Below are 6,000 nucleotides of genomic sequence, written 5' to 3' on the forward strand. Positions count from 1 at the left end.
CCTCCCCCGCCGCCGCCGCCGCCGCCGCCGCCGCCATGCACCGCACGGAGGAGGAGGACGACGAGAGCAAAGCTCCCCGAGCCGGTCCTGCTGGCCTCGTCCAATCAGCCGGCCGCCCGCCTGACCGACGGCCCCTCCAGCCAATCGGCAGGCGCGCAGAACAGGCCAGGGGCGGGGCCGACCCTGGGCACGCCCACTCCGTGACGTAAGCCACCCCTCCCGCCCCCTGGCGGTTCGCGCCTCGCCTGCACCTGCCAGGGCCCCAACGCAGCGCCGCGCCCCCTAGGGAATGACGCGGGAACTGCAGCCCCTTGACCTCCTCCCACCGGCCCTTCATTCATTCATTCAATAGTATTCATTCATTCAATAGTATTTATTGAGCGCTTACTATGTGCAGAGCACTGTACTAAGCGCTTGGAGTATTTATTGAGCGCTTACTAGGTGCACAGCACTGGACTAAGCGCTTGGAATGGACAGTTCATCAACAGAGAGAGACCATCCCTGCCCAACAAAGGGCTCACAGTTTATTAATAATAATGTTGGTATCTGTTAAGCGCTTACTCTAGTAATAATGTTGGTTGGTATCTGTTAAGAGCTTACTATAATAATAATAATGTTGGTGTTTGTTAAGCGCTTACTATGTGCAGAGCACTGTTCTAAGCGCTGGGGGAGATACAGGGTCATCAGGTTGTCCCACGTGAGGCTCACAGTCTTCATCCTCATTTTACACATGAGGGAACTGAGGCCCAGAGCAGTGAAGTGACTTGCCCACAGTCACCCAGCTGACAAGTGGCAGAGCCGGGATTCAAACCCATGACCTCTGGCTCCCAAGCCCATGCTCTTTGCACTGAGAGCGCTTACTATGTGCACAGCACTGGACTAAGCGCTTGGAATGGACAGTCCGGCAACAGAGACAATCCCTGCCCAACAACAGGTTCACAGTTTATTAATAATAATGTTGGTATCTGTTAAGCGCTTACTTTAACAGTAATGTTGGTTGGTATCTGTTAAGCGCTTACTATAATAATAATAATGTTGGTATTTGTTAAGCGCTTACTATAATAATAATAATGTTGGTATTTGTTAAGCGCCTACTCTGTCCAGAGCGCTGTTCTAAGTGCTGGGGGAGATACAGGGTCATCAGGTTGTCCCACGTGAGGCTCACAGTCTTCATCCCCATTTTACAGATGAGGGAATTGAAGCACACAGAAGTGAAGTGACTTGCCCACAGTCACACAGCTAACAATTGGCAGAGCTGGGATTGGAACCCATGACCTCTGACTCCCAAGCCCGGGCTCTTTCCACTGAGCCATGCTGCTTATTGAGCACTTATTATGTGCAAAGGACTGAACTAAGCGCTTGGAATGGACAGTTCGGCAACAGAGAGAGACAATCCCTGCCCAACAACGGGCTCACAGTTTAATAATAATGATAATAATGTTGGTATCTGTTAAACGCTTACTATAATAATAATGATAATGTTGGTATTTGTTATGTGCTTACTATGTGCAGAGCACTGTTCTAAGCACTGGGGGACATACAGGGTATTCAGGTAGTCCCACGTGAGGTTCACAGTCTTAATCCCCATTTTACAGATGAGGTAACTGAGGCACAGAGAAGTTAAGTGACTTGCCCAAGGTCACACAGCTGACAAGCGGAGGAGCCGGGATTAGAACCTCTGACTTTGAATGAATGAATGAATGAATGACTTCCAAGCCCAGGCTCTTTTTGACCTCTGACTCCTAAGACCGTGCTTTTTCCATGAGCCACGCTGCTTCTCTACTTTAGTTTAATTGTTTAGTAATTTGGCTGGTCTAACTTGCTGAATGAAAATTATTATTATTATTACCAAGTGCCGTCGAATCCTTTCCGATTCACAGCGACTCAGTGGATCTTTTTTCTCTGGAAGTCCTTCCTCTTGGAGGCCGGTCATCCTCTGAAAGTCGAGTTCGGCCTCCTCCTGTCACACGAGGGGATTTTTCAGGAAATTGTCCAGGCGGTTGTCTTCGTTTCCTTTCTCTTTTCCTCCTATATCATCAGGGAATGTGGTGATCTCAGTGGATCTTTTCCATTCCTTCCTTATTTTCTCCTCAATAATAATAACACTAATGATAATAATAATAGTAATAATCGACACTGCCTAGTGGAAAGACCCCGGGCCAGAGTGTCAGTTAGGGCCTCTAGCCATCTAGCTGCTGGGCTGCCTCTTCCATGTTTTCCCTGGACTTCTCCTAGCGTTAGTGTCTTGAACAAAAATTGGCGAGGAAGAAATCCAGGGAGTGTTTACATCCAGGTTATCCAAGAGGAAAATGTAGGGGATAGGCAGAAAGCACTTAGTTACTAGGCATCAGGAATCCTGCATTCTAGTTTTGGTTCTGCCACTTGTCTGCTTTGTGACCTTGGGCAAGTGTCTTAACATTTCTCTGACTGGACTGGAGACTGGAGAAATGACCATCTATAAACTGAAAAGCCAGTCTGTTAGCAAATATTTCTAATACGGAATTGTTTTTCACTGTGAATATATGAAAATGGAAACTTGTATCCAGGGCCAGCTTGAGCTATTTCGGGGTCCTGGGCACAGGGAAAGGACATGGAAAGGAGTGGATCCACAAGACAAATGCAGAAGTCAGAGAAAAGAGGTGTCTAGGTGAAAAGCAGCCTAGGTAACTGTCTAATTGGCCTACATTGTCTAGTCAGTTGTCCCGACTGCACCCGGAGCAAATGGGTTACTGTCACTGAAAATGAGTCGACGCTAATGATCTGTGTGTGTTTCTTGAGCAGCAGGGGAATAAGGAAAAATAAGTTAAAGAACTAAAGATTAAGGGTCTAGGCCAGTAAGAAAGAAGCCTGCGTACAGTTGTGCTAAGTAGCTGTGCTTAGGGCTTGTTTCCATCTAGTGACCGGGTTGGGGGGAATTAGGCAGGCGGAACGTGGCGCCTTCTCCAACTTCACCTCTTCTTCCTGATGTCTCTGGAAGGAATTTGAGGAATGAGAACTGATCCCAGCCTCAGATTTAGGGGCGCAAGTCCACTAGAATGAGATGTCATCCTTCGTTTTAATTAATGGTGGCAATATTTTCATTGCCATACCAGAGGATGCTAGAAATTAAGAAATTTACTTTGGGTTGAAAGCATTGATTAGTCATTAGTGTAACAAGCCTATATCTGATGAAGATAATATAATGTATGATAAACAATGTCATTTTAATTTCTTCCGAGTCTCTGGGGCTTGCCTAAATCTCATTCCTTTTGCTCTCAAAGTTGTTCTGCCCTGTGTACCTCAAGGACCGGTTATAGAATTTCCGGCAGAACGCGGCTCTCTGTCTGCCTCTCTGGACTCCGTATGCCCCGCGATTCCCGGAAAAGTCCAGGCTTCTGGTTAAGATATCTGTACGTCTTGCTGAGAAATGTACACGGGATTGGCCGAGATAAGAGCTCTGCCCAAGAGGCAGGGCCAGAGTGACGGGTCTGTAATCTTCACCGTCTTAGACTCCAGGGTCCGTGGGCTCTTCACCCTGCCGATTTTGGTTTCTTGGCCTACCTCAAAGTTCAATCGCTCCCACCCTTAGCTGCCCAATCCAGGGGTCTTCTACGAGAGCATGGACTTCTCCCGACTTTGCTTTCACTCTAGGCTTCAAGGCTGTCCATCACCTTGCCCCTTCCTACCTCTCCTCCCTTCTCTCTTTCTACCGCCCACCCTGCACGCTCCGCTCCTCTGCCGCCCACCTCCTCACCATCCCCCTTCTCGCCTATCCCGCCGACCCCCAGGCCACGTCCTCCTCTCTCCTCACCTCCGCCAAACTCATTCTCTTCCCCTCTTCAAAACCCTACTTAAAGCTCACCTCCTCCAAGAGGCCTTCCCAGACTGAGCTACCCTTTTCCCTCTGCTCCCTCTACCCCACCCTTCACCTCCCCTCAGCTAAGCCCCCTTTCCCTCTGCTCCTCCCCCTCTCCCGTCCCACCCCCTCACACTGTACTCGTCTGCTCAACTGTATATATCTTCATCACCCTATTCATTTTGTTTAATGAGATGTACATCACCCTGATTCTATTTATTTGCTATTGTTTTAATGAGATGTTCTTCCCCTCGATTCTATTTATTGCCATTGTTCTTGTCTGTCCATCTCCCCCGATTAGACTGTAAGCCTGTCAAAGGGCAGGGACTGTCTCTATCTGTTACCGATTTGTACATTCCAAGCGCTTAGTACAGTGCTCTGCACATAGTATTGAATGAATGAATGAATGCTGAGGGTATTTAGCGTGGACCACATCTTACTAACAAAACAAAATAGTCTTAGTTTTGGACAGCAGAGGGCCTAATTGCCACATAAAAGAAACAGTGTGGCCTGAAGGAATCAGTCTGTCATATTTATTGAGCACTTAGTAATAATAATAATATTTGTTAAATGCTTACTATATGCAGAGCACTGTTCTAAGCGCTGGAGGGTAATCAGGTTGTCCCACGTGAGGCTCACAGTTAATCCCCATTTTACAGATGAGTTCACTGAGGCCCAGAGAAGTGAAGTGACTTGCCCACAGTCACACAGCTGACAAGTGGCAGAGTCAGGATTCAAACCCATGACCTCTGACTCCCCAGCCCGGGTTCTTTCCACTGAGCCACGCTGCTTCTCTACTGTGTGCAGAGAACTGTCCTAAGCACCTGGGAGAGTAATAATAATAATAATGTTGGTATTTGTTAAGCGCTTACTATGTGCCGAGCACTGTTCTAAGCGCTGGGGTAGACATAGGGCAATCAGGTTGTCCCACGTGGGGCTCACAGTCTTCATCCCCATTTTACAGATGAGGGAACTGAGGCACAGAGAAGTTAAGTGACTTGCCCACAGTCACACAGCCGACAAGTGGCAGGGCTGGGATTCGAACTCATGAGCCCTGACTCCAAAGCCCGTGCTCTTTCCACTGAGCCACGCTGCTTCTCCCAATTCAATATAATATATTGTATTATATACAATATAAACAGTACAATATAAACAGACACATTCCCGGCCCACGACGAGCTAGAGCAGAGGCCTGGGAGTCAGAGGATCTTTTTCATGGTATCTGTGTGCCGGACACTGTACTAAGCACTGGGGTAGCCTCAGATTCATCAGGTTGGACACAGTCCCTGTCCCACATGAGGCTCACGGTTTTAATCCCCATTTTACAGAAGCGGTAACTGAAGCACAGAGAGGCTAGTTCGGTGCTCTGCCCACAGTAAGCACTCAGTAAGTACGACTCGTAATGATAAGTTAATAACCGGCCCAAGGTCACAGAGTAGACAGGTGGCTGAGGTGGAATTAGAATCCGAGTCCTCCTGACATCCAGGCCCGTTCTTTCTCCACTAGGTCGCGCTGGGTTCGAATCCCTGCTCTGCCACTTGCCTATCGTACGATCTTGGGCAGGTCACTTCACTATGCCCCAGTTTCCTCATGGGAAAAATGGGGATTCAACCCTACTCCCTCTTAGCAGTAATAGTAATAGTGTATATTAAGCACTTACTCTCTGCAGAGCACTGTACGATCTGTAAAATGGGGATTCAAACTTACTCCCTTCTACTTAGTCACAGTAGTTGTAACAGTAGAATTTATTCAGCGCTTACTGTTGGCAGAGCACTGGATTAGAAATCAGGCACAGACCCTGTGCCTGGAAGGGCTCACAATCTATAAATATAGAAGATAGGCGAGGACTGGAAAGAGACACAACAGGACCAGTGACACACTAAAACATTAAAATGGCATCGAGGACAAGGATAAATGCACAACAAAATAAAAACCTGGTTTGTGAGCCCCACGTGGGATTCCTGATCATCTTGTATCTACCCTAGTACTTAGTACGGTGCTTGGAACCTAATAAGTGTTTAATAAATATCATAATCTTATGGACAAAAGATGTACACCAAAAGCAGAAGGAAGGAATTGTCTGTTTCCCACAGAATTCGGGGAAAGGCACACACATCTAGACAGCACAGATGGAGATTGAAAGAAATTTGGGAGGCACAACTATA

Source organism: Ornithorhynchus anatinus, chromosome 11, assembly GCF_004115215.2.
Source record: "Ornithorhynchus anatinus isolate Pmale09 chromosome 11, mOrnAna1.pri.v4, whole genome shotgun sequence".
NCBI classification, from domain to species: Eukaryota; Metazoa; Chordata; class Mammalia; order Monotremata; family Ornithorhynchidae; genus Ornithorhynchus; species Ornithorhynchus anatinus.